Source organism: Phascolarctos cinereus, unplaced genomic scaffold (genome assembly GCF_003287225.1).
Source record: "Phascolarctos cinereus isolate Bilbo 61053 unplaced genomic scaffold, phaCin_HiC Scaffold_1;HRSCAF=81, whole genome shotgun sequence".
NCBI classification, from domain to species: Eukaryota; Metazoa; Chordata; class Mammalia; order Diprotodontia; family Phascolarctidae; genus Phascolarctos; species Phascolarctos cinereus.
Genome location: NW_027555514.1, coordinates 28,658,591 through 28,685,260, shown reverse-complemented (window position 1 = coordinate 28,685,260; position 26,670 = coordinate 28,658,591). Strand labels below are relative to the sequence as shown.

At 43.1% G+C, this 26,670-nt stretch overlaps 1 protein-coding gene and 1 long non-coding RNA gene across 5 annotated transcripts in view; one reads left to right on the top strand and one right to left on the bottom strand.

Annotated features, from left to right (window-relative positions):
* The window catches only part of RARB (retinoic acid receptor beta), an 829,117-nt gene that overhangs the window by 701,335 nt on the left and 101,112 nt on the right, over nt 1-26,670 (top strand). The window lies entirely within an intron of this gene.
* LOC144457529 (uncharacterized) lies at nt 16,411-21,467 on the bottom strand. Its single transcript, XR_013486901.1, has 2 exons — nt 21,310-21,467; nt 16,411-16,617 (listed from the first exon to the last, which is right to left on the bottom strand). It is a non-coding gene; the product is annotated as an uncharacterized LOC144457529 (long non-coding RNA).

The following is a 26,670-nucleotide window of genomic DNA, read 5'->3' as shown; positions in this document are numbered from 1 at the left end:
CTTTATGGTCTCTCGCTGGTGCCGTGCTAGATGGGCGCCTCCCCCGTATTCTACACACTCTCCCCACGCGTTATCAGTCCAGTCTTCATTACCTCATTTCTGACCTGTGATGTTGATTTTTTACTCTTTTGGAAGTGAAGTGAATCTGACAATAACAGAATCTGCATAAACTTCATTAAGCTCTCTGGGTTTTTGCTGTAGTATTTTTTTGTCATGATTTTCTTGATGTCTTTGGCGTCTAAGTCTCTCCTTTCCTCCCTCTTCCTCCCTGTCGGACCCTCCTTTGTTACAGAAAAAGAGACAAAAAAACCAAAAAACTAAAACCAATCTGAACAGACAACGTGCTGAATGGTGTGTCCAGTATTGAGGCCTAATAGTAGTTTGCTGCACCCCCCCCATCCCCATCCCAGCTTCCAGCTTTATGCTGTGAGACAGGAGATAGGACCTTTTTTCCAGGACCTTCCTTAGTCAGTCCATTACTCAGAATTCAACATCCTTTTATTAAATTGTTACAATTATTATGTGCATTTTTTCTTGGTTTTGTTCAGTATATATATTTTTAACGGAATTATCTCAAAACCCAGGTATGCCAAAAAAGTGTGTTGGCCAGCTGCCTGATTTTCATAGTGTAGATGGGGCACTGAGCAAGCATTTTCACCATGTCCCCCCAGAGTTGTTCAGAAGGGGTTGCATGAGCCTTTGGCCTATGGGAAACATGTAGTAGCCGAGTGAAGGGAGTGAGGAAAGCTAATAAATGGGGACGCAAACTCAGAATGATCTCAAAGGAAAAAACAAACCTCTTAAATCATTGCAGTATTTCAATTTTGTTTCACTGGAGAATTTCAGTGAGTGATTCCCTAGAGTGTTAGCTCCTTGAGGGCAGGAACTGGTTTGGTTTTGTGGATTAAAGGCCCCAGAGTCACTTGGGGATCAAACACATGTGGAATTTTTAGACAAAGAGCTGATGCAGCATTAAGAAGAGATTGTCCAGTCACTGCGGTTATAAAGTAGTGGTGGAGTCTGGACCATTTCAGTGAGAGTGTGTTCTCTGAGGTGCCAAATGAGGAATGCGGAGCTGGAGTCAGGAAACTTACTCCGACTGGACCACAGTGTGAAGCAGCTAGGAAGGGAGAGACTGTGGAGAAAGCAGGTCTTGGAGTCAGTGAAAACCTTAGTATGCATTCATCCTCGGGGCTGGTGTCAGACCAATCGAATTTGGACTCTGTGCTGAGCAAGATGGCACAGAGATAAAAAGTGACATCATTCCGGCCCTCAGTAAGCTTGCATTCTACCGAGAGATGGGTGTAGGTGAGGGTGGGGATACAATGTATACACCAATGACGATAATACAAGGTAGGTTATGATGGTGGCAAAGTGACCCATAGTGGTCTTAGAAAATTGGTGGCAAAAGAGAACATTGCAGTTTCAATCAGGGAAGGCTTCATGAAATGGCTGCTGCTTCATATATGACCTGTATTGACTTGCTTGCCTTTTCAATGAGGGTGGGTGGGGTGGGAGGAAGGGAGAAAATTTGGAACGCAAAGTTTTAAAAACATGTTTAAAAAAAATGTTTCCACATGCAACTGGGAAATAAGAAATACAGGAAATGAGGTACAGAAATCTATCCTGCCCTACAGGAAAATAGAAGGGAAGGGGATAAGAGAAGGGGGGGAAGAGATAGAAGAGAAGGCAGACCAGGGGAAGGGTATTCAGAATGCACACCATCTTGGGGTGGGGGAGGGACAAGATGGGGTGAAAATATGGAATTCAAAATCTTGTGGAAGTAAATATTGAAAACTAAAAAGAAATAAATTTATATAAAAAAAGAAGAAAAAAGAAATGGTTGCTGCTTGAACTTGGAGAAAAAGATTCTGGAGGGTGGAAATGAAGAAGGAACATGTTTATATCAGGCCTGGATTTCATCCTTGCATAACGTATGGAGGCTAAAGAAAGCTTCTTGGGTCTTGTGAACATTGGCTCAACTCCCACTGGACAGTCCTACTAATCCCTTACCCAAATACTGTTCCCAGAATATTAATTGCATCTCTGATTGGCCTCCCACAGCTGGCCTCTCCATTGTCTCCCCCATCTCTGGTTGTCTTACTGTTGGCCTCTGCATTATCTCCCCCATCTCTGGTTGTCTTACCATTGACCTGTCTCTTGTCTCCATCTCTGGTTGTCTTACCGTTGACCTCTCCCTTGTCTCCATCTCTGGTTGTCTTACTGTTGACCTCTCCCTTGTCTCCATCTCTGGTTGGCTGACCATTGAGCTCTCCATTGTCTCCCCCATCTCTGGTTGGCTGACCATTGGCCTCTCCATTGTCTCCCCCATCTCTGGTTGGCTGACCATTGGCCTCTCCATTGTCTCCCCCATCTCTGGTTGGCTGACCATTGGCCTCTCCATTGTCTCCCCCATCTCTGGTTGGCTAACCATTGACCTCTCCATTGTCTCCCCCATCTCTGGTTGGCTGACTGTTGGCCTCTCCGTTGATAAATGATTAAGGGAGGCCCTCATATCAAAGAGGGTTAGTCGACAGAACACAGGGGAGGCATCTGAAAGGAGCTGTAGCTTTTACCCTCCCTAACCAGAAAGGCCTTCATTATTTACCTTCCTAACTTACTAGTCTTCCTCTGTTCATTCTTTCTTCTCTATGGCAAGGTGTGAGTCCCAGATTCTTACTGTGGTTTTGCTCTGGCCAGACAGGATACAGAGGTTAGTCTACCCCTAACTAGCTGTGCAACTTGGAACGAGTCACTTCCCCAGGCCTCAGTTTCCCCATTTATACAATGAGATCATGAATAAAAGCATCTCTAAGGTCCCTTCTAGCTGTGAACATCTATTATTTTCCTTTTTTGCCTCCTACAACGCTGAGTAAAGAGTAGTGCCATTGGCTCCTACCTCTAGAGATGGAAGGCTCCATCTCGTCCAAGACTCTCCGTTTATAGATGAGGAAACTGAAGTACAGAAGAGGTAACATGACTTGCCTAGGGTCACACAGCTGGGTGATGTCTGAGGAGGATTTGAATGCATGCTCCCTCTAAAAAGCCACCTGGTTCTGGCCAGTCTAGTCCAAGAATCTCTTCCAGAAAAGCGGCCATCTCCCTTTCCCTTGAAGAGAAAGCCCAGTGCGCTCCACGGCAGCCCATTCCACTCTTGGATACTCCTGATTGTTAGTAAGCTTTTCCTACGCTGAGTTTCACTGGCTTCTTGGCGGTTTCCACCCATTATTCCTCATTCTGTCCTCTGGGGGCCAGCAGAACACGCCTGTTTCCTCCTTCACACCAACTACGTGAAGCCAGCTATCAGGTCCACCTCTGATGAAATATCCCGTGTTCCTGCAGCATGCACTCAAGGCCTTCTTAGGCTATCCTGATCATTCCCTGAGCACTCTCCAAGACTGCCGTGTACGTGGGTCCCTCGTCTGACCTGAGGGGTCATCTGGTCCAGCCCCTCACTGTACAGCCGAGGAAACTGAGACCCAGGGTAGTCAGATGTCGTGTGCTGCGTCACCCATGCCGGGGCATGTGAAATCAGGATCTCTGGTTCTAAACCCAGTATTCTTTGCATTGTAACACATGTGGTATAACTAATGTGTATTCATTTGGCAAGAAAGTAATGGAAACTCCTCTTTCAGCCTTTTTTGACTGTTTAAAGCACCCCAACTTTCCTAGTCACAGGGTGGAGGATCATTTAATCTATTCTTGCTTCAGCCTTTATTTTTCCCCTGCCACGGCATGGGAGGCTAGGGGATCCATGACACGGCCCCTCCCAGAGGTTTTTCTGGAAGGCAACAGAGCATTTAGCTCGAGAAATTTGTGCAGTCGTGAAGATAAATGTTTGCACTTTATTTTAGAATGTCTATTAAATATTACAGATGTGCTTGGTGATTTTATTTGACCGAGGCCATTAAAAACTACATTTTTAAGTTGGAGTGAATAAACATTTAAAGTTAGGATGTGTGTGGTTGGGAACATTTCGGCTTAGAAGATATTGTCCTGCCCTCCCTTTTGTGGGTTCACTCCTGGCTTCTTTTGCCAGGAGAGCTTAGCCCCAGCTACGCCAAGGAAAGTTAATGAGAGAAAAAACAAATCCTGTCTTCTCTGTGGTTGGTGGGTTTTTAACCTCTGGGATGATGAAAATTCCGTCTATTTCTCCATCTGGACTTCAGCAGGCCCTACCCCATGGCTCAAGAGCTAAGAGCTAGTTTACAGCCTTTGAATTTTTCTGATGCTGCATTCAAGAAGGACTTAAGAGACATTTCAGGAATGTCCGAGGAGGATCCACTGGGATTGGGGATAGGGGGTGGAGGGTGGAGAACTGGTTGTTATAACAATCATGTCGAAGAAAGCTTTGCCCTCGTCCAGGATGGGCTGTGGGAGTCTAAACAACACCGCTGTGGTCCCAGGCTCAGAAATGGAATAAGATTGAACACTAAACATTGGTGTGTGCGGCCCTTCGAAAAGCTCCGGCTCAGACTTTTATGATTCTATTCGGAGGGTTTCCCGAATGTTGGCAAACGGGGAGCTGGTACATTTATCTTTTCAACCTGTTCCCTAATGTGTTGGTTATATAAACAGAGATACAGGATCCGAGGATCAGATTTCCACCATGCTTGACACATTCTTTTCTCTCTCTCTCTCTCTCTCTCTCTCTCTCTCTCTCTCTCTCTCTCTCTCTCTCTCTCTCCTTCTTCCCCCTTTTCCTCTCCCCTTCTCTACTCTCTTTCTCTTCCCTCTGTTTCTTTCCCTCCTGTCTCTCCTCTTCTCTCTCCTCTCTTTGTCTCTTCTCACTTTTTCTGTCCCTCTCCCTCCTCTCTCCTCTTCTCTTTCTGTCTCTGTCTCTCTCTCTTTCTCTCTTTCTCTCTCCTCTCTCCTCTTCCCCCTTTTCCTCTGCCCCTTCTCTACTCTCTTTCTCTTCCCTCTCTCTTTCCCTCCCTCCCTCCCCTTCCTCTCTCTCTCTCTTTCTATCTTTCTCATTCTCCTCTCTCTCTCTCTCTCTCTCTCTCTCTCTCTCTCTCTCTCTCTCTCTCTCTCTCTGTCTCTCTCTCTCTCTCTGTCTCTCTCTCTGCCGTGGTCTTTCTCTGTTTCTCCCTCTGCCTCCCTTCCTCAGGGTCCCCAGTTTGACCACTGTCACTTTAGCTTCATAGCCCTATTCAGGCCTGCCCTTCTGTGGAAAGAACAACTGATGTCAAAGAACTTTTAATACTGTTAATTAGGGATGGGTTGTCAGTCTGCATTAGTGGAAGGAATTTCTACACCTGAAATTCCCTATGCAGATAAAAGCATGGGTCTAGGACAAGGGTTCTTAACTTGGGGCCCATGAATTTGTTTGTTTTTTTTTTTAATGTATTTTAACTATATATAGTATTACAGTTTATGGCCAGCTAGTGGAGCACCAGCCCTGGAGTCAAATGGACCTGAGTTCAAATCTAGTCTCAGACACTAGTTGTGTGACCCTGGGCAAGTCACTTAACCCTGTATGCCTCAGTTTCCTCATCTGTAAAATGAGCTGGAGAAGGAAATGGCCAACCACTCCAGTGTCTCTTCCGAGAAAACTCCAAGTGGGGTCACAGAGAGTCAGACATGACTGAAACCACTCAATAACAACAGTGAGAGTTTATGCATTTAAAAACATGAGAAGGGGTCCGTAGGTTTTGCAAGACTAAGCCAAAGGGTCCAGTACACAAAAAAGTGAAGAGCCCCTCCTCTACACAATTCTTCTACCCTGTCCCCACCAAAAAAAAAAAATGTGCATGGTTTTCAGACATTTTTTACAAGAGGCAGCTTGGTATAGTAGAGAGGGCCCTGGCTGCGAAGTCAGAGATCCTGGGTTCACATCTTGCCTTGGCACACCCTGTGTGACCTTGGGCATTTCACTGAACCTCTCCAGAAAGGTCTGAGCCTCCTCTTCAGTGGAATGGTGAGGTCAGATCAATGGCCCCTGAGGGCCTTTCCCTTCCAGCTGGATGATCTCATGAATACCGGAGCAAAACTTCTGCCCAGTAAGTGAGATTAGCCTTCTGGTTCACCTCCTGGGAGCCTCCTGGTGACTTCCCAGATACCTGCTTCATTTCACTTTGGTAAGGGTAAGTGCCATATCTTCAGCCAGGCGAGTCTTGGGATGTGGCTGCAGCGCTGTTGAGGGGAGGGGCTGGAGAGAAATAGAAAAATCAAAGACCCCTTTGAAATGCAGAATGAATTGTCCTCATCCAAAGACCCAACCTACATGCTGACATCTTGCATTGAAGTAACTTCAAATGAGACCACGTTTTTGTAGGGAAAAATGGTTGGAATTGGGTCTTTATGACTAATGATGTCAGTCCATTTTCTTAGAATTGAATTTGTTCTACTACAGACAGTCTTTAAATACATTTTAGAGAAGAGTGCCTCAGTTTCTATACCGGCCCTAGAGGTATGTGTGAATCAACGTGTGACCTTCTCATCTTCACCCATGCCCACCATACCCACCTTCCATACCCTGGTACATCGGGCATTGACAGTAGCAGGAGGAAGACAAGGCTTGGAGGGATGGCAGTGACCCGCAGACTGAATAATCAGTTCTTGAATTGAGGATGATCCTAAACCTATGGTTCCATTTGATATAAGGGACATCCAATGAGCAAACTCCCTCTACCAATGAAAACTGATAGCTGGTCTCAAGGAGACCAGGAGGAAGGAGGAAAAGGGAGTTTATATAGCACCTACTATGTGGCAGGTACTATACTAAGCACTTTATCTCTTGATCCTTACAGCAACCCTGTGAAGTAGGTGTTATTAGTACCCCTTTTTACAGATGAAGAAACTGAGGCAAACAGGTTAAGTGACTTAGCCAGTCACATAGCCAGTAGTGTCTGTGGTCACATTTGAACTCAGGCCTTCTTGACTCCAGGTTGAACGCTCTATTCACTCAGCCATCAGCTGCCTCAGCTCATAGTCTTAGATTGAACACCAAGAGATTGGAATGTGATCTGCACAGGGACACACAGTCAGTATGTGGGAGAGGGGAATTTGAACCCAGATCTGATGGACTTGGGGGCCACTATGACAAGCTGGCTCCATGAATATTAATACTATAATAGCAGAAAGAACATCAGCTTGGTCAAAAATCAGTGTTCACATTTACTACCTGGGTGATTTTGGACAGGCCGGCTAACCTTGAGCCTCAGTTTCCTCATCTGTAAACCTATAGAGTGACAACCTCTGAAGTCCTTCCAGCTGTAGAGCTCTGATTCTAGGACTTTGACCTCCCTTAGACTCAGTTCCCTCATCTGTAAACCTATAGAGTGATGGCCTGTGAGGCCCCTTCTGGCTCCAGGACTCTGATCCTGTATGTGGAGGGGCTGGGGGCAACAGGGAGGCCTTAGGGTTAGTGCTGATCCCCAGCTCCTCACTGTTGTTCCTCATTGAGGCAAAGCCGGGAAGATGGAAAAGTGCATGCTGGGCCCACATCGGTGCCACACAATGCCGGCATTGTCTGGGGGCCGAGGGGAAAACTGATTCTGCTGTGGATTCCGCTGCCTGTTCAGGCCTTGTTCCGCCCTGAGCTCTAAAAAGATGACATTCCTTTGTGAGCAGTGTCCTGCACAGACTTCTGGCCTGGCTCTGATGGTCGGCATAGCAGCCTTCACATAGATTGCAGAAACGTACAAAAGACAGGCCTGATTGTGCGGCGCTGGTCATCAGACGTGTTTCTTCAGTCCAGGCGCCTGCTGGGCACTGGCCTCCTGTTTCTAGCGGTCGAAAACTCAAAGACAGTGAATTTAACTTAAAGCCTTGTTCTTAAGTGTTCCCCTGGCGGCCCTTGAGTTTGAACATCGCCCCCCTCCCCACTCTCAGCATTTTCTGGAATGCTTCATTTATTACAAAGATTGGTGCCCTGGAAAAGAAAATATTCTGAGAAGACAGATTCTCCAGTGACACCCTCCCCCACATGCACCGCCCCCGCCCCATACACACACACACACACACACACACACACACACACACACACGCCTCTGTCTCTCTCTAAGGAGGCTTTTTTTAATGCACACACACACAAAAATTCCCCTGAATTGGCAGAAACCCCGAACTAGAAAATGTGAAATGGACTTCCTGGGTTCTGGGAGCTTTAAAAATAATGAGCTGGAGAAAACTTCTTGAGTTATGTCAGGGAAGGGAATCTTTGGGGTTTCGAAAGGCTTTTTTCCTATTTTTAAAAACTCAGATAAGCCAGAAGGCTCAAGCTGTGATCGTGTGTCCCTGTATATGTGTGAGCCTGAGAACAGAAGCAGACCACATCCTCACCAACCCTCAGCATGGTGGAGACAAGGCCCTTCCCCAGTCACGATGGCTACCAGTACTACCAGGCCAGTGTGGCCAAGGCGGTTAGCCTCCCTTCCTTCTCCTCAGAGAAGTGGCCATTTCATTTTGGGCACTATTTCCTTATTTACTCAGATTTGAACATAGTTTGGGCCAACCAGTGATTTAGAAAGCCTCCCTGTGAATGCCTGCTAAAATGAAGGACTCAGATTTAGTTATGATAAGCACGTGTGGTTACTTTCAGCAAAATGGGCACTTCAAAGGTCTCCTTCCTGGGCATGTTCTCTAGGGGGTCAAAGACAGGAAGAAAGGTCCCCAAAATCCCAATATACATATCAGCCGCATGTGGTGGCAAAAATCCCTAGAAACCAACCAGTCGATCAACAAAGACCTGCTATGTGGCAGTCGCTATGCTGAGTACTGGTGGACAAGGACAAAAATGAAACATTCCCTGCCCTCAGGGAGCTTATATTCTAATGGAGGAGCTAACGAATTGTAACATATATATATGTATATATATATATATACATATATATATGTATGTCTACACACACGTACACAACACACACGCACAAGCACATAGAGAATATAGACAAAATACATACAAAATGAGTAAGATAATTAGGCACTAGCAGCTGGGGAAAGGCTTTGTATAGAGCAAAGGTTCTCCCCTCTTTTGTAGGTGACCTGGATCTCTTTGGCAGTCTGGGGGGGCTTAAGGGCCCTTCTCAGAATCATCTTTTCGAATGCAGCCCGGTAAGAGGGCCAGATTTGGAGTCAGTGAGATTTGAGTTCAGAGCAGACGTTTATCACATGACCCTGACAAGGTGCTCTCGGCCTCGGGCTCCCTATCTGTAAAAAGGGGATAATGATGGCATCTTTCTCCCATGGTTGTGAAAATCGAATGAGATAATATGTTTTGGGAACATTTCAAACCTTAACACTGTATGTAAATGCTAGCTATTATTATTGCTATTATTTTTACTTATAAAATAAAAGCCATAGAATTATAAAGGAAACCAATTATTTTGAAAGAGTTATGAGTATACACACATATTTATATTATATACACACATATTATAAACACACACACACACACACACACACACACATATATATATATATATATATATATATATATTACACACACACGCACACACACATATTGAAGGTAATGGACCCCAGTTTAAGAACCCCTGATGCAGAAGGTGTCTCTTAAGCTGAGCACCAAAGGATGCTTGGAAACCTAAGAGATGGAGGTCCATAAGCCAGAAGGGAATTTCAAGCAAGGGGCATAAACAGTACTAAGAGCAGATGATAAGGCTGACCTCCCTCCACATCATAGAAATTAGGAGGCTGAGGAGGCCAGCCCCACAGAGCCTTGTGATACATGCCGATAGACCCAGACGGTCAAGCTGCATTTGGTTGATTGTCTTTGTTACAAGGTTCGACAGGAGAGGTGATAAACGGGGAAATGGTGATGATGATGATGATTTTTAAAAGACATCCCCAAAACTTTTTTTTTAACTCTCAGAGTTTTCTTGGAGAATTTGGTGTTTCTTCCGTTTTCTTCTAAATAAACCACAACAGCCGTTTTCAGTTGTTTTGTTTGGGTGAATCTTAGATCTGATCACTGAGCTGGGAGCTCTGAGCTCTGTCAGCTCTAGGATGGAAATTATGGGAGGCACATTGGTGGTATGAGCTAGGCCTGCAAACCCTTCTAAATCGAGAATGCTGGTCCTTTCCTTTAATTGGAATTTCAACATAAACCTCCTTATTAAATTATATTTTGCCCTTTAATGGAGATAAAAAGAAAGGCCCTATATGCACCAAAATATTTAGGTGGTAGCAATGGGCAACAGACTTGCCTGGAGGTCCTCTCTTTATCCCTTTTCCCCTTTCTCTGACCCCTCCCCAATGTGGGCCCCAATCTCCTCAGCCTAGAGTAATGGTCCCCAGCACTTTTGAGTAGAGGATACATTTTTAACATCTCCTAAATCCACTGAACACCCGACATGATATGAGACGCACTCTGTGTTTGTTGATTAAGAAATGATAACAATGATAAATGATAGCAAAAGCTATTGTGAATTTGGGGAGGATTTTAAGCTAATTTGTATTTTGTGAGTCAAAATAGCATTTGAAAAATCACAGTAATTACAGCTGACATTTCTGTAGTGCTTTTATGTTTGCAGAATTCTTTGCTCATTTGACCCTCTCAACACCTTTGTGTTTGTCATGAAATTCTCTATTTTCAAATGAGGAAGCTGGCGACTTGCCCAAAGTCCCGCTGCTAGTAAATATCTGAGGCAGAATTCAAATGCAGGTCTTCCCAACACCAAGACCAGTATTCTATTCTCCCGGGGAGATGGGGCTGGATATAGGAAGGGAAAGAAAAGGGAGCCCCGGCTGGCTGCTCCCTGCTTTTTCAGCCTTCTCCTAGCCAGCAACACAGGAGGACAATAAAAGAACACTGGATTGTGGTCAAAGAACTGAAGTGAAACTTTGTGACCTTAGCCAAATCACTTACTCTCTCTGAGCCTCGGTTTCCCTATCTGCAGAACAGGAAGGGTAGCCTAGATGCCTAAACTCCCATCCAATTCCAATCTTTATGTAGCATTTTTTGGATTTATCTTCTTTTGGGGGAGAATGAGAGTAAAATTTTTAAAAATCTATAAACAAAGTTGTCCCACGTACTTATACCTACTTCTTATGAATTGTAAAGAGCATTCCACAGAATGATTGAAAAAATATAGCATGAAGTCTTTCATGACGGTTATAGACATCTGTTAGTGATTGCTGTTTGAGGCTGTAACCTCAAGTGTAGCCACATTTCTTATTCTCCTAATCCTACAGCAACTATGGCCCCTTCTTGACCTCTTCTTTCTTTCCCTATTCCTTGGTTTTTTTCCTTACTGGATCTATCTCTCTTTTCTTAAAAAAAAAAACACTGTCATGGCACTTCTTGTTTTTATATAAGCCAATCCCAGACACAACCCCATTCCTGTCTTTTGAAATTGAACTTTCACCTTAAAAAAAAGTTAATAAAAAACTACTTATATAGTGACTGCATCTAATAGTGTATACAGTGTAGCACAACACTAGTCCACCCATCTCTGCAGAAAAGAGGAAAACAAGTTGCATCATCTGCTCTCCAGAATCTGGAGTAGGTGTTAGAGTCACGGGTCAGGTTGTTTTTTAAGTGTTTCTGTCATTATTGCAGTCATTGTCTGTCTTGTCCTTTTGTTTCTACTTGCTACATTGTGTATCACTTAATACAAATCATCCTATGTTTCTCTAAATTTTTGACATTCAGCATTTATTACTTAAAAATAATAGTCCATTACCTTTAAATGCCAACTGCTTATTCGGTCATCCACCCATTGATGAGCCCCCATCTTGTTCCCAGAGCTTTAATCACCATTGAAAGTGCTGTCATGAGTACATTTGTTATGTATTTGACCTTTTTTTCCTGCTTTTGAACCTCTTTGGGATATATGCCCAGTGATGGGGTCATAGGGTAAAAGGATATAAAACTTTTTTGTTATTTTCCTCACCTAATTCCAAATTGTTTTCCAAAAAGTTTTAATATTGTATTAATATTCTCACTCTCTTTCTCCATCTGTCTCTCACACAGTCCCTCCTCACTCTTTTGCCTGGCCTTGCTGGGAAGGGGATAAGTGTTGTGCCCAAGGAAGTGACTTCAATCATTTATTTTCTCCCAGTGGTTTCCAAACTTTATGTGACATTGCTCTTTTTCACAAATTTTTTAAAAAAGTCTTACCCCTCCAAATTTGTCATAAAACAACCTACACAAATAATTTTCTTAGCTTGTATTTTATTCAAATTAAGTTAAGATTTTATTAACATTTTATAGCACTCAACATACAAAAAATAAGATTAATATAAATAATAACATACAAATAAAAACAAGTGCAAATAACATAAATAATACAAATAAATTTTTCAGTCCTCTTTTAGTTGTGTCTGACGCTTTCTGACTCCATCTAGGGTTTTCTTGGCAGAGATACTGGAGTGGTTTGCCATGTCCTTCTCCAGCTCATTTTCCAGATGAGGAAACGGAGGTAAACAGGGTTAAGTAACTTGCCTAGACTCACACAGCTAGTAAGTGTCTGAGGCTAGATTTGAAGTCTGGAAAGTGAGTCTTCTGCCTCTAGGCTGGGCAATCTATCCACTGTGCCCTCAAATAAATATGAATACAAATAACACAAAATAATAGAAAATAAATACAAATAAAAACAATAGAATATTCACAGGTACTTACTCATAAAATCTTTTATAAGAACACATTTTTAACTCAATTAAATTTGAGTTTAACTGTTGAAAGTGCCAAACAGTTGTTTCTATCCAGTTTTGAATTGTTTTATTCTTCTAAAAGTTGCAGCTTTGAAGAAAACCAGCCTTATTATATTGTACTTAACAAAATGAATGATGTTGAGATTCACTGATATTATGGTACTTTTAACTGTCACATAAAGATAGGTTAGTTTCAAGCTTACCCATTTCACTTTAAAATATACAAGCAGCCGACAACCCACCTCATTTGTATGATGGGACAGCGGCAGAGGAGGCCTCTGGAGATTTGCCATAGACCAACTCCACGTTAACCTTGTTTGCACGCACCGTGTTAAATTATTGAGGTCCTGCGTTCACTGTCAGAACAAATTCACCCTGTTAGTCTCACTTAGGTTGACTTTGTTTTAAACTTCATCTTCATTGAAAAAAGCAGCTGTACTTGAAAATCACCATGATTTTGTCTGTTGTTTTCCATACCTTCTTCCAAAACCAATCCAGTGTTTGTACGATTAGGCCTTGGGTCCTCAGCAGCAGCCTGAGCAGCCTGGAGCTGAGGGTGTGTATATACCTCATCTATACAGGGGAAGGGAACAGGGCCAGCACCATAATGATGATAGCTTCCATTCTCATAACTCACTAACTGCAAAGTGTTTTGCAATACTCCCCTTTGATCTCCCTGCTTCCTTTTGCCAGCAACCTCTCTCTTTCCATCCCTAATTTAATAGAGCAGAGAGCTACTTAATAGAGGAGATATCACTAAGGCTTTGCTGTAATAAAGATTTGGTTGTACACAGCTGAGACTGGGATTGCTGCTGTTTGCATTAAAAACATGTCACTGTGTGTTTACTCAGGCCTCAGGGTTTACTTTGTTTGGTTTCTTATTAATTATCTTGACTCAAGGTATGGTTTGTTCTCCTTAAAGGCCCCAGGAAAACTTGTTAAGGAGTTCCTCCTGAGGCTAGGGATCACAGATTTAACCCAGGGAGGGAACCTGGGAGGTCATTGTGTTTCAGCCTCCTTTTTTTCCACTCAATGACATCGAGGCTGGGCAAAGAGTCTAGAAATTGCAACGTAGGGTCAGACTTTCCAGCCTGGAAATCTCCAGTGAGCAGGGAAGGAAAGATTCAAGGCAGCTTCTGGGTAAAATAGAATCTTGGAGCAAGGAAATGGAAAACTCTGGAAGATGCAGATCTCTAATGAACGGAAACTCTAGTTGGAAGAGAAGGTTTAAACTTCCCTGATTTCTGTGGCTAGCTGAGATTCTGATGGGGGTTAGGAGAACACCAGCATACATGTATCTTAGGCTCCTTAGGTATCAGGCTAGAGCTGGAAAAAAGCTTGGAGGTCTCTCTCATTTTACAAGATGGAAAATTGAGGCATGAGAGAGGGTCTAAGTGACTGGCCCCAGGTCACCTACCTAATCTCACCCAATTCATTTATTATAGAATTTCAAGCTGGAAAGGCCTTCAGAGGCCATGTAATCCAACCCTCTTGTTTTACAGAGAAGGAAACTGAGGTGCATAGAAACAAAGCTTACATGGGTGGAATATCTGAGATTTGAATCCAGGTCCTCAAATCTAGCCCCTCCAGGGATTTCCACAGTTATTCCATGAGTGGTTTAAGAGCCTTTGACCCCCCACCCTCAGGGACCTTACTTTTCCAAAACAAAAGGAAAAAAAATATTAAATGATCTTGTTTCATTTTCCATAGTACAGTTATTCTAGAACATCCCAGGATTTCGAGAGTGGTTATAAACCTTCCGTTTTCTGGGACAACTGTTCTCTAGCCAGAAGAAAAGGAAAGTGGGTAAGAGACAGAGACTGGCAGACATGACCACGTATAAAACTTCATTGGATTCATGATGCCCACAACAGAACTGGTTTTCTCTCTCTGTGTTAGTTAAGGGCTAATCTCAAGATTGTACTGTGGTGTGCAGATAGGGCCTCGTTTAAAATATTTTATCATTAACACGACAGGGAGTTGGATAAAGAAAATGAACCGTGATTATAAAATGCTAATTATCGTCCTCAAGTGCACATTGGGCACCCATGAATATTTCCAGCACAATTTTGCTTTATTTATTATTTTAGGCAGGTTATAAATGTTAATGCAGTTGCAGATGGTATGTTAGCAATTTCCAAGGCTATAACATTATTTGGAATTTCTAATAGTTTCTTCTAAAATGCATTGTAGTGATGGATGGATGAAATGAGAAAGGTACTTTTCTTTGAAGTTAAAGGCATTAGATGACAGGAGATTGAGAGGAACCTCCAGGCTCAGGCTGGAGGAGTTAACTCTTTAAAAGGGGGAGGAAAACATCCCTGATTTATAGTGGTGATGGTCTTTTTCAAGGAACAGTGGGTAAAAGAAACAGAGAAAAGGTTTTGTCTTGTTTTGGGTTTCCCCCCACCAGGACTATGATTTTTTTTTTTTTTCTGTGTGATTTTGCCAAGAACAGAAATTTGAGGCTGAATCAAAAGACTTCTCCCTCTCTGTCTTGCATTCATTTTAAAAGTCGGTGATGTCAGTAATTAGAGGGTCATTTTTCAAAAATAAAAATACATTGTTTATTTATAAGCAGTATATAGTATAGCTAGAGGGTTAGGCTTGGAATCAAGAAGACCTCAGTTCAAATCCCTTCTTGGACACTCAGAAGCTGTGTGACCACAGACCACTCAACCTCTCTCAGCTAAGTCTTTTCTGTTAAGTTACAGATAAGCTGCAATCTCTGATCGATGGCCACCTACAAAAACATGGTTCCTTGACGTATTGCTTACTTAAAAGAAAAAAAAATTGCATAGTGAAGGTGTGGTTTTGCAAATCTAGAGGTAGTAATATTGCCAGGTAATGTAATTGACTGTGACTCCACCAAGCCTTGGATAAAACACACACACAAACATAAGAGCTATTTATCAGGCTATAAGGTAAGTGGATTGGGTTCTTCCAAATTCAGTGGCTTTTTGTGCTTTGTGGGAAGATGGCAACATTCTGAATTATTGTCTGATCAGCCTGAAAGAAGTTAGTGCTTCCTGCGCAGTCCCTATGTTTAAAAACTATTCATTGCGTTTTATTTTTCTTTCCCCTTACTTCCTTTAACATTAAAAGACCCCGGTAAAAATGGGATGGTAGAGGGAAGGGGCGGGAAGGACCTCCCAAATTAAAAATGTAAACTAAAAAATGCCCAACGCTGTTTGTGTTCACGATTAAGGAATCTTGCATGGAGACACAGTCCCATCAGGAAATATGGCTCTTGCACAGACTTGGTTTAAGAAAATGTCATTCTTCACTAAGAAATACTATGCTTAATTAATTCTTGCTCCTGGGAGGTCAACTTTGGGCACTCATTATTGTCTTAATTGGGGGTATAAATCCTGAGGCCCTGGAGGAAAAACACACACACACACACACACACACACACACACACACACACACGGAGTGGTTAGTGGAGAGTGGCCTTTGGGGTAAATGTCAGCCAGGACAGCCTTAGCCTGGCTTGTGACAGTGCCTGGTTTTGATGGGTTATAGGTCCAGGCACAGAAATATTAGGTTCAAAGGGCAGCAGGCACAGTTTAAAAAAAAGTGATAACTTGTCCCCACGTTTTTACATTAAACAGTATGAAACAATCCAATACTTTCTGACTTGAAAAAATGTGTTCTTATGAACTCCTGGTTTTCATATTGAAATTATATCCATTATGCATCCCATCTGCAATCTCCTACCAGGCCCCAAATCATTTTACAGACATTAGTCAAAGGAAGCTGGGTGTAATTTTTTAAAAAAACACAACAAAATACTATGCTTTTCATTTCCATTTTATTTTGAAATTGAAGAAACCAGATGGGAACGGAGGCGGACTCTTCTGTGTTTGGTTACCTCCAGGAACAGAGGCAGAATATTCCTGGGGGTTCCTTCCTCTCCCACATTGGCTGGAGGTGATGACGGGCTTGTCTAGATTCCTGGGATGGTTGCTGAAAAGGTCAGGAGTTCATCTCGAGCTCCAGCTGGAGAGAGAAGTGGGGAGAGGGGGAATGAGAATAGTGTTCTGGATAACACCGCGCTCTGCGGTCCCACGCGTTGCTTTTGAGAGCAGGGAAATGACATTCGCAGATTTCACAGATGATGCTCTTTATTTCTAGTTCTCTGTTTCACTGGTGGTTGTCCTTTTGCCAATTGCCCGCCAAGAAAAGTTTCGCTTAGCTTAATGAGAAAGCAATTCATGTTAGGAGGCTTTGACGTAGTGGGATTGAACAGCTCAAAAGGCATGGGATCATGAACTTAGAGACGGAAGGGACGTTAAAGGTTGTCGAGTCCGACGTTGTTGTTTTGGGATGAGGAGACTGAGGCTGAGAAGGATGAAGCGACTTCTCCAGGGTCAGGAATAGACAAAGCTGGGGTTGGAACCCAGGCCCTTTGAGTCCAAATTCCATGCCTTTTCCTCTGAGCCCTCCCCATACATAGTCCAACCCCTTCGTTTTATAAATGAGGCCTGAACAGAGAAGTGATTTGTCAGCACTTCATAGGATCATCTATTTGGGGCTGTTAAGGGTCTTAGAGGATATTTGGCACAGTCCCTTCATTTTAGAGATGAGGAAACAGAAAGCAGGAGAGGTTAAACAAATTAGTCCAAAGTTACACAATTAGTAAGTGGCAGGGTTAGTATTCAAACTCAGGTCCTGTCCGTGTCTTGCAGTGCTAAAATTTGAACCCAAATCCTCAGACTCCAAATTGCCTTCCCTTGGATTCTCTACCACACCCCCCACTTTATCTTCTTACACATTTTATAGATGTAGAATCCTGGGGTTTACAGTTCCAGAGGTAGGACTCACCCAGCCCCCTATTTCACAGCTGGGAGAGGGCTGAGGGCTCTGATCCAAGATTACCCAATAAGTGGGTGGGAGGGCTTTGAGTTCAAGTCCTAAGAAGACACATCTAGGTAATACCTTGATCTTTTAGTGACTTTAGACTGCCCTTTGTGCTTTGAGATCACCATCAGTGATGAAAGTACTCAAGGAGGAAAAAAAGATAGCACTAACTTAAGAATTAATAGGATCTCATGAGCTATGGTAATTTAAATCTACATCTAATCATGTCTTAATAGTTTTATCGGTCTAAATATCCTCTTTGGATTTGGAGAAGAAAATAAATACTCCATTACATTCTAAGCTATAGCAGCCCTGCTCCCCAGACATATCAATATTTTATCAAGAGAGAAATCCCATCGGATATTGTTGCCTTACTATGTACCTGAGATTTTCCAGGGGATGGGGGTGGGAGGGGGAAGGGAAAGGACAGAGAGGAAAAAATAAGACAAAGGCAGAAATGGGGAGGGGGAGGGAAAGAGGGAGAAAGACTAAGAAAGATGGATGGAAAGAGAAGAAGGGGAGGAATGTGTGGGAAAGAGAGACAGAGAGGGCAAAGGGACAGAAGAAGAAGACAGATGCAGAGACCAGCGACATATAGATGGAGAGAGGTACGGACAGGGTTATCTAGAAAGAGGGAGTATGTGTGTGCGTGAGTGAATATAGTAATGAGGAGGTTTGTGGTCTAGTCCTTTGAAGGACTTGGTAGGTGCAGTAGCTTCCTTTCTGCCCCATGGAATATTGAAATTTTAATGTCTCTGATTAAATCAGTTCAGGTCTCCTCCAGGGAACCCAGTTCCCTATCAGCCCTGTTCATGTTCAGCAGAGTAGTAGCCATGTATTACAAAAGTACGTAGCCACTCATAATTGTTGGCAGTTTGGTTTCGGTTGTGTTTTCAAGTTCCGACTGCTAACTGGATTCTTTCGACTTTAAGTAACGTGCCCCTTCGCCCCCCCCCCACTCATCTGGTTTCACGTACCACTCTCCACTTTCAACAGAACAGATAAGATATCAGCACAATTAAAAGTGAAAAATAATCTGACTAGTTTGCCGTTGGTGGTGAATGCTTACAGAACACACACTGATACAATAGATTCTAAATAATTTATATCTGGCACTTTTGTGGGTCCCCCCCCCAATCTGTAAATGAGGACACCTAATGCGGTGTGGCCCAGTGGATACTCTATCCTTCAGCCATTAAGATAACAAGATGAGGGGGTGATGATTCAGACCAATGCATTTTTGGAGCACAGAGAGGATAAAAATTAAAAATTAAAAGAGATGTTTCACCAGAATACATTGCATAAGCAAGCACATCAAAAGCCAGTTAGAAAACTGCAATTGCCAATTAATTCCAAAATCTCCCTCTGTGGGGCTGCTGAAAACATCTTCCTTTTCTCAACCAAGTTAAAGCCCCACTCTCGTGTGCTTGGTCTGCTTTTGCATGGCATGGGGACTAATTCACGCAAAGACAGAACATTTAGACCTAATGTGTTACTTGTAGCTTTCTTCAGCCCTTCCCAACTCTCTTTTTAGGTGACAAGCAAATAAATGGGAATTAGTAAATAATGCATTATGCCTTCCCCATAGACAAATCCGATCTCGAATGACCAGTATGGCATGATGCATGCTGGATCACCAGTCATCAGATTGTCATCGTTGATGTCTTCCTCATAATCTGTAACTCCCATCACACTATTGGGAAGTACCCCTACAAGTCCCCAGGGCTTCAGTTAAGGATGGGGGGGGGCATTCTACGGTAGTACAAGACAAAAATAAAAATGGGTAACTGTCAAAAAGACAACATTTTCAATCTAGCTTAGACATGGTTTGTTCTATTTTAGTAGTTCCACACCCCACCCCTCACTCCACACCTGCATGTGCATGCAGTCTGATTATTCATTTGGGAAGCTATGGCTAAAGATATCCATATTCTCAATCTGTCTTGGGAATGTGTGTGTTCTAGGGGAGGCAAGCCATGTCCGTGGAAATTTTCAGGCATATTTTATCTAGGAAAAATGGTTACCAGAATTCAGTAAACAGGCAGTCGCTTAACAAAACCTAATGTACTTCGAGATGCATTCAAAATAAAAACACCACCATGAATGATCTCCTTTGTCTTCCTGAAGGAAATAAAATGAAATAAGTGAGGAGTCCTGAGACAGGCTAAATGCCCTCCCTTCCATTTTGGGATAGAGGAAGGTATAGATACTGGAAGGCTGTCCCAATGTTGGATTGAGTATCTGATGCTTTAGCCTCTTGCGTGTACGATATAGGGAATTTCTGTATCTCTTCCTCCTGGGTTTGCTAGTTAAATACTGAAAGGTTGATGGTTTCTGTGAGTTCATGTTTTAGTCTACTAATTTACTGAAGCAATTAGCTATCTGTTATTTTTTCATTGTTCATGAAAGGAGTCATCATACCTTATGCAATTAGAGATGATTTTCTCTTCTGTTTGTTTATTCTTATTCCCACAGTTTCTTTTCTTTTAAAAATTCCTATGGCTAGCATTTCTAGCAATAGATCTAATAATAATATAGACTACATACCTTACCTTAACCCCGAGCTTAGCGAAAAAGCTTCTAATACATTTCCATCACAGATAATGTTAGCTCTTGGTTTGAAACAGATGCTTTTGGTAATATTAAGGAAGGATCACTTTGTTCCTGGGCTTTTTTGATATTTTAACATGTGAGTGCTAAATTTTGTTGAAAAGCTTTTCTGTCAGCAATTGCTGTAATCATATGATTTTTCTTGATTTTAATATGATTTAAGAAGTATCATTGCATTGTGAATAGAGCACTCCTTGGAGTCAGGAAGACCTGTGTTCAAGTCTGCTTCTGACATACATCTTGGCTGTGTGACCCTGGATGAGTCATGTAAATTCTTAGTGCCATTAGGAAACTCTCGGGATATAAGTTGCATGGACTATCCATGTGTGTTGGTAGAAGGAGCTTCCTCACTAATGAAATCACCATTCCAGTTCATGTTTTACTATACCTATTACCACCAATTAGCAAGCACATTTTAGGAAGTGAAAGGTGTCTCTCCGTCAGGGACAGAACTGAAACTAGCTACTAAGGGAAGCAAAATATAATTCCTAGAAAACCAAACCAACAAGCTGGTAGGCTAGCTCCATATTTTTTTTTTTTATCAAAGACCCATCATTTGGGAAAGTAAAATGAAGAGTTTAAAAAGGAGCATTTCAACCAGGCAAATGAAACTGGGGCCTTAATGTCCATCAGGCCAAAGAACAGCTATACAACCAGTCCTTGGCACTTGGGTTCAGAAAGCATCCCAGTGTTGTGTCTCCCACCCCAAATCCATTAGCTTCAGCAGGCATTTTCCCCAGTGGAGAACTCTGTGGTCTGGGTGTAGAGGTAGCGAACTCTCGGTGAGGTCACTCCCTTTATTGATGAAGATTGTCCCCTGGCTGTATAACTTGGCATCTGAGGAGGTTGCTCAGACACTGGAAAGCCAGTAAGCATCAGAGGCAGGGCTTCATCTCAAGTCTTCCTGACTCTCAGGCCAGCTTTCTGCCACTGGACCATGGCTCTATGAAAGGTGCTTAGGGCAGGCTGAAAAAAAACATCGCCAGGGTAAATGTAGGCAAGCCTGTGTTGTTCAGCAAGGTTCTGGGCTCAGAGATTTAGAGCCAGAAGGAAGCCCTCTCATTTTACAGATGAGGAAACTGAGGTTAGGGCATGTGCCCAGATCGCACAGCCAGTAAGTTCCTGGGGCATGATTTGTGCTCAGATCTTTCTGACTCCAAGACCAGTGCTCTGTCTATCCAGCTGCCTTTGCCTTTGGCATCTGGGTCTCAGTTTCCTCACCTGTAAAAATAAGAGGATAGACTAGTGGGCCGCCGAGGGCCTTTCCAGGTCTCTTCCTGTGAGCCGATGAGGTTCCAGCCTTGGTGCTGCCGAGACATCCATCTGCTCTGATCTTCCATAAAAATGAGAAATATGAGACTGAATAATATCCAAGCCATATTTGGACCTAATTTGGAAGACAGAAGAGCCCTTCAAAACCTCATCTGGTTCATTTTCAAGTCAGTCAGTCCCACAGACAGCTCTTTTCAGATGCTGCCAGATTCCAAGGGCTGGGCTGGGGACAGGGGTACGCAGATTTTTAAAATTTCATACTTTCTATCAGGGCCACACAGTGAAAAAGAGGATAAGATTCGGAATCAGGGCGGCTGGCTCTGCTCCTCATCACCTTGGGCACATTCATTGACTTTGGTGAGAGAAGGGTGGGCTAGGTCATTTCTGAGGCCCCCTCTCAGCTTCCAGTACTAGGATGAGAGGACCTCTAAGATCCCTCCCAGATTTAAATCCTGTATTCTCTGAACTAAGAAGCTTACAGTGGAATAATTCAATTCCATTCAATTCAGTAAACATTTATTAAGCAGCTACTATGTGCCAGGCACTGTGCTAAGCACTGGGTAAGGAGATGAAGCATAGGCACAAATTGTTATAATAAGCTCTGGAAAAGGAGGCCATGGGACTATATTCCCCTCCCCAAATCCTCCCAAGTCCTTCTCTCTGCATGTTTCATCTCTCTCTGACTCCTTAAAGGCAGGAGGTGTGGGTCCCTTTTATTTTTTGTTTCCCCAACACCTAGGAGGCACAGATCGGAGACAGAATATGTGCACCTACTAAGAGCCGGTTGAATTGAATTTCCTAAGCTTTTGGGAAGTCTCCGAAAGAGTGGAAGCTCTTTGCTAGCAAAGGCTGGTTCGTTTTTTGTCTTTGTAAGCCTAACGTGTCACACGTAGTAGGTGCTTAATCAACGATTTGACTAATTTGTTGGATTAAGCAAGAGTGTGTCATTGATTTCTCTTCCATCCCAGGCCTCTCATTCTTACACCTTTGGATATTTGGGGGAAAAGATGCCCTTCTCTTCTAATCGGTTCCTTCAGGATGTAGAGAATATAATAAAGCACTGACCTTGGTTTCAGGAAGACATGGGTTCAAATCTTGCCTCAGACACTAGTTCTGTGACCCTGGACGGGTCATTTGCTCTCTTTCAATTTCCTTCCTCTGTAAAATAGTGATAGTAGCGCTGCTTACCTCCGAGGGTTGTGTTGAGGGTCAGATACTGTCTAGGCAGATAGGTGGGTGCAGGGATTAGAGCATTGGGCTTGGAGTTAAGATGACCTGGGTTCAAATGCAGCCGCTGTATGATCCTGGGCAAGTCAGTTAACCTGGGTTTACCTCAATTTCCTCATCTGTAAAATGGAGATAATAATAGCACCTACCTTCCAAGGTTGTTGTGAGAATAAAAGGATGTTTGTAAACCTTAAAGCACTATTTTCATGCTATTATTATTGTATCTGTAAAGCATTTAAGGCACCATCATAATTCCATTTTTTTCAATGGTGTCCTGAATTCCAGATATGCTCCTCTGAGGCTGGTTAGCCTGGGGGTCGGGGCTAGACCCTGCCCACAGCATCAGCCCTGCTGTAGGACGGCTGCTCCCTACTCTCCACTCGGGGGCCAGCATGCTTCCATACAAGGGAAAGCATGTCAGGGCCTGGATCTGAAGTCATATATTCTCAGCAGAGTGCTAGCAAGCTCTTCCCCTGTCAGAGTGCTTTCTGAGAGTGAGGACAAGCAGAAGGCTCCATCCAATAAATCCTCACCCCTTCTCAGTCGTGCTCTTTGATGTAAACCATGTTCAGCCTCCTGCCTCCCTCACTGTACCCTCACATCCTCCACCATTCTAGTATTCAGAACCTCTTCTGGTTTCGGTTTCTCTTTCTGCTGTTTTGTTCCAAGACAGTGACTCCCTTACAGTAGATCTTATAAAGAGTAGCAACACCTGGGTTCAAAATCTGCCTAGCCAAGATTACATTCTCATGGGCTCAGTTTCCTCTTCTGCAAATCAGGGGGTCAGACTGGAATTTTAAGCTCCCAGCAAGCCCCCGATTCATGATGATATAAGGTCTAAGTAGAGAAATTCCTCAGTCTTAGTTGCCTGGTGCAAAGAGATCTTAAAATGACTTTTCCAGGGTCATCCATCCAGGATGCAAAACTTCAACCCAGGTCTTCCTTCCTTAAAGGTTGGCCTTCTATCCACTGACCAAGAAGACTTTGCTTGTCTGAAATAAGACAGGAAAATTCCATCTAGAAGGGGGAAAATAAACCCTAAAAATTAAATTGACATTTTTAGAAAAAACCTTCTATTATAGGAAAGCTGTTTATTTAACATCCCCTCTCTCCCCTTTCCTGATTTCAGTCTTTTCTTCTCATTTATTTGTGTCTGTTTTGAAAGGCCTGAGAAGGATGTGGTAGGAGGGGTTGCCATAGCACTCCTCATCTTCACTGAATATGTTATGAAAAAGACTCAGTCCTAGGGTTTGCCACTGCCAAAGAATGAAAATCATTTTAAGGCGTCGTGGGCGTCTTCTACAGCGCGTGCTTCCTGCATTTTTAGGACATCCACTCCTATATGGGCCACCTCTCCCCCCTGCTGACATTGGGGAGGATGGTGCAGATAAACTTGAGCGACTGGGGTGCAGATGCCTGCGAGCAGTCACCATGTGAGGCAGCTGGGGTGCTATTTTCAGTTCATTTTTTCAGTATACGAAGAACAAAAAAAGTCAGAATTGACTGGCTCCCTGCCCTGTTATATTTAGAGAATCCCTGATAATAAATGGGTAGCAATAGGTTTCACCATAGAAGGGCACAAAATAAGTGACCCAAGTAATCTGGAAAACAGATGTCTTCAGTGATCCTTTAAAGGGGCTTCTCAAGGCCCGGGTTTCACCAGTTTCATGTCCAGTAAAAGCATGCAATTGGGTGGACTGTGATAGTACGTGACAAGGGAATGTAAGCTGCTTGTGAGAGCAGTGAGCGTTGGCTTTGTGTTTCTTGTGTCTCCAGCACTGTCCCATCGTAGATGCTTAATCAGTAATTGGTGAATGAATGAATGAATCAGTGAATGAGTGAATGAATGAAAGTAGGAAGTGGAATAATACAGTTCAGTTTTATAATGCAAATCAATGAGAAAATTATATATATATATATATATATAAAAATATATGAATCTTTAGAGACTTTTTCAAAAAAAGGAAGGGAGGAAAGAAAGAAAAAAGAAACAAAGGAAAGAAAAAGAAAGGATAGGAAAGGAAAGAAAAAGGAAGAAAAAAGGAAAGAAGAAAAGATGGAAAGGAAAGAAAGAAAAAGGAAAGAAAGGAAAGAAAAAAGAAAAGATAGGAAATGAAATAATGAAAGAAAAAAGAGGAAAGAAAAGAAAAAAGAAAGGATAGGAAAGGAAAGGAAGAAAAGAAAAAAGAAAGGAAAGAGAGGAAGGAAGAGAGAAAAAAGAAAGAAAGAAAAAGACAGAAGCTTTCTAAAGTAAGAGATGTGTACACATATTTTAATTGGCTGTAGGTAGGAGTCATGTGTTTCTGCTTCTTTTTGATTCTTTTGGTCCTTTATATTTTCCTGAAACTTATGAATGAAGAGCGATGGCCCAAAGAGCAGTTTCTAATTTATTGGCATCCTTAGCAGATGGAGAGCAACCCGAAGTGGATTGGTCTGTGGGAGTCACTTACAGACAGCTGCTTTTTTGTTTTCTTTATTTTACACAGTGACCCATTTGAAAAGAAATTGAAAAGGCATCCCCTCCACCCCATGATTATCCTTTGAAGGCAGAACCTGTTTCTCCAACATCATTTCTGATTTGTGCAACCTAGTAACGTTTCTTCTTTGTGTTTTTGTTTGTGGTGGTTTTTTTCTTAATCTAAAAAAAGTCTATTCTAGTGACTAGCTAGCTGCGTTAGCGTTGGCCCAGTGCCCTTAGCAAGCTTGGGCCTTTGACCTCTCCTGGAGACACTGGGAGTTCAAGTTCACAGTTAAAGCCTGCCACCTTTTCATTCGGTGTCCCTGAAGGCTTTTAATTAAATGTGGATTTAAAAGATTGAAAGCCTTGGCCTCTAGGTCTCAAGGCTGGAGTTCAGCTGAAGAAATCCAGAGGAAATGCCGTAATTGTACCCTTCCGGAAAGATGGTTAACCCTCGGGCCTTTGCCTTTGCACATTCATTAATCCCTGCATTCCTTGGGATGTTAGAAAACCCATTTCTGGGCAGCTTCCCCCAAAGCAGAGCAGTTGTTCTAAGCCACCCCATGCCAGGCTCACACAGCTGGTCAGTATTGAGAGCAGAATTTGAACCCAGATCTCCCTTAACTCTTAATCCCTGGCTGCAGAGGCCACCCTAGAAACACGCTGACTGTGGCATCCAGTGACTGATAAACGGCCCTGGGTCGTAAAAACCAGATGATTTTTACAGTTGTCATCAAGCAGATTTTTTAAATTAATTTAAGTCAATTCCGCAGGCATTTTTAAAGTGCCTCTTCTGTCTCAGAAACTGTGGCAGACAATGAAGATGCAAAGACAAGAATGAACGTGGCCCGTGCCCTCGAGGAGCTGACGTTCTACTGGGGGCAGCAACACGCAGCATTTCCTTTGTGCTCATTGCTGACGCTGGCAGGCTGAGAATCCAGAGGGCAGCTTCTTTCTCCTGCCTTTAGGATTCTGTGGGCAATCCTGACGCATTGAGAGATTTTCTAAGACTGCTCACGAGCCCCCACCGGTGTGTTCTCTCCTTGGGCCTCAATTAGCCAGACAGACTTACTTAGCCACCAGAAAGGTATATTTACTTGAAGCAGCTAGGTGGCGCCATAGAACACAGAGCACTGAGCCTGGAGTTGGGAAGACTCATCTTTGAGTTCAAATCTGGCCTTAGAAACTTAGAAACAGTATGACCCCGGGCAAGTCACTTCACCCTGGTTGCCTCAGTTTTCCCATCTGTAAAATGGCCTGGAGAAGGAAATGGTAAAGCACTGTAGTATCTTGGCCAAGAAGATCCCAAATGGGGTCATGAAGAGTCAGACACAACTGAAACTAGAAAGGAATAGACAGATTTCAAGAGGCAAAGATGAAGCAGGACATTTACCATCATCAGCAATACTACCACAGTGTTTAGAGTGCCAGGCCTGGAGTCAGGAAGACCCCTCTTCCTGAGTTCAAACCCAGCCTTAGAAACTTAGAAACAGTATGACCCTGGGCAAGTCACTTAACCCTGGTTGCCTCAGTTTTCCCATCTGTAAAGTGAGCTGGAGAAGGACATGGCAAATCACTCCAGTGTCTTTGCAGAAGACCCTAAATGGGGTCATGAGGAGTCAGAT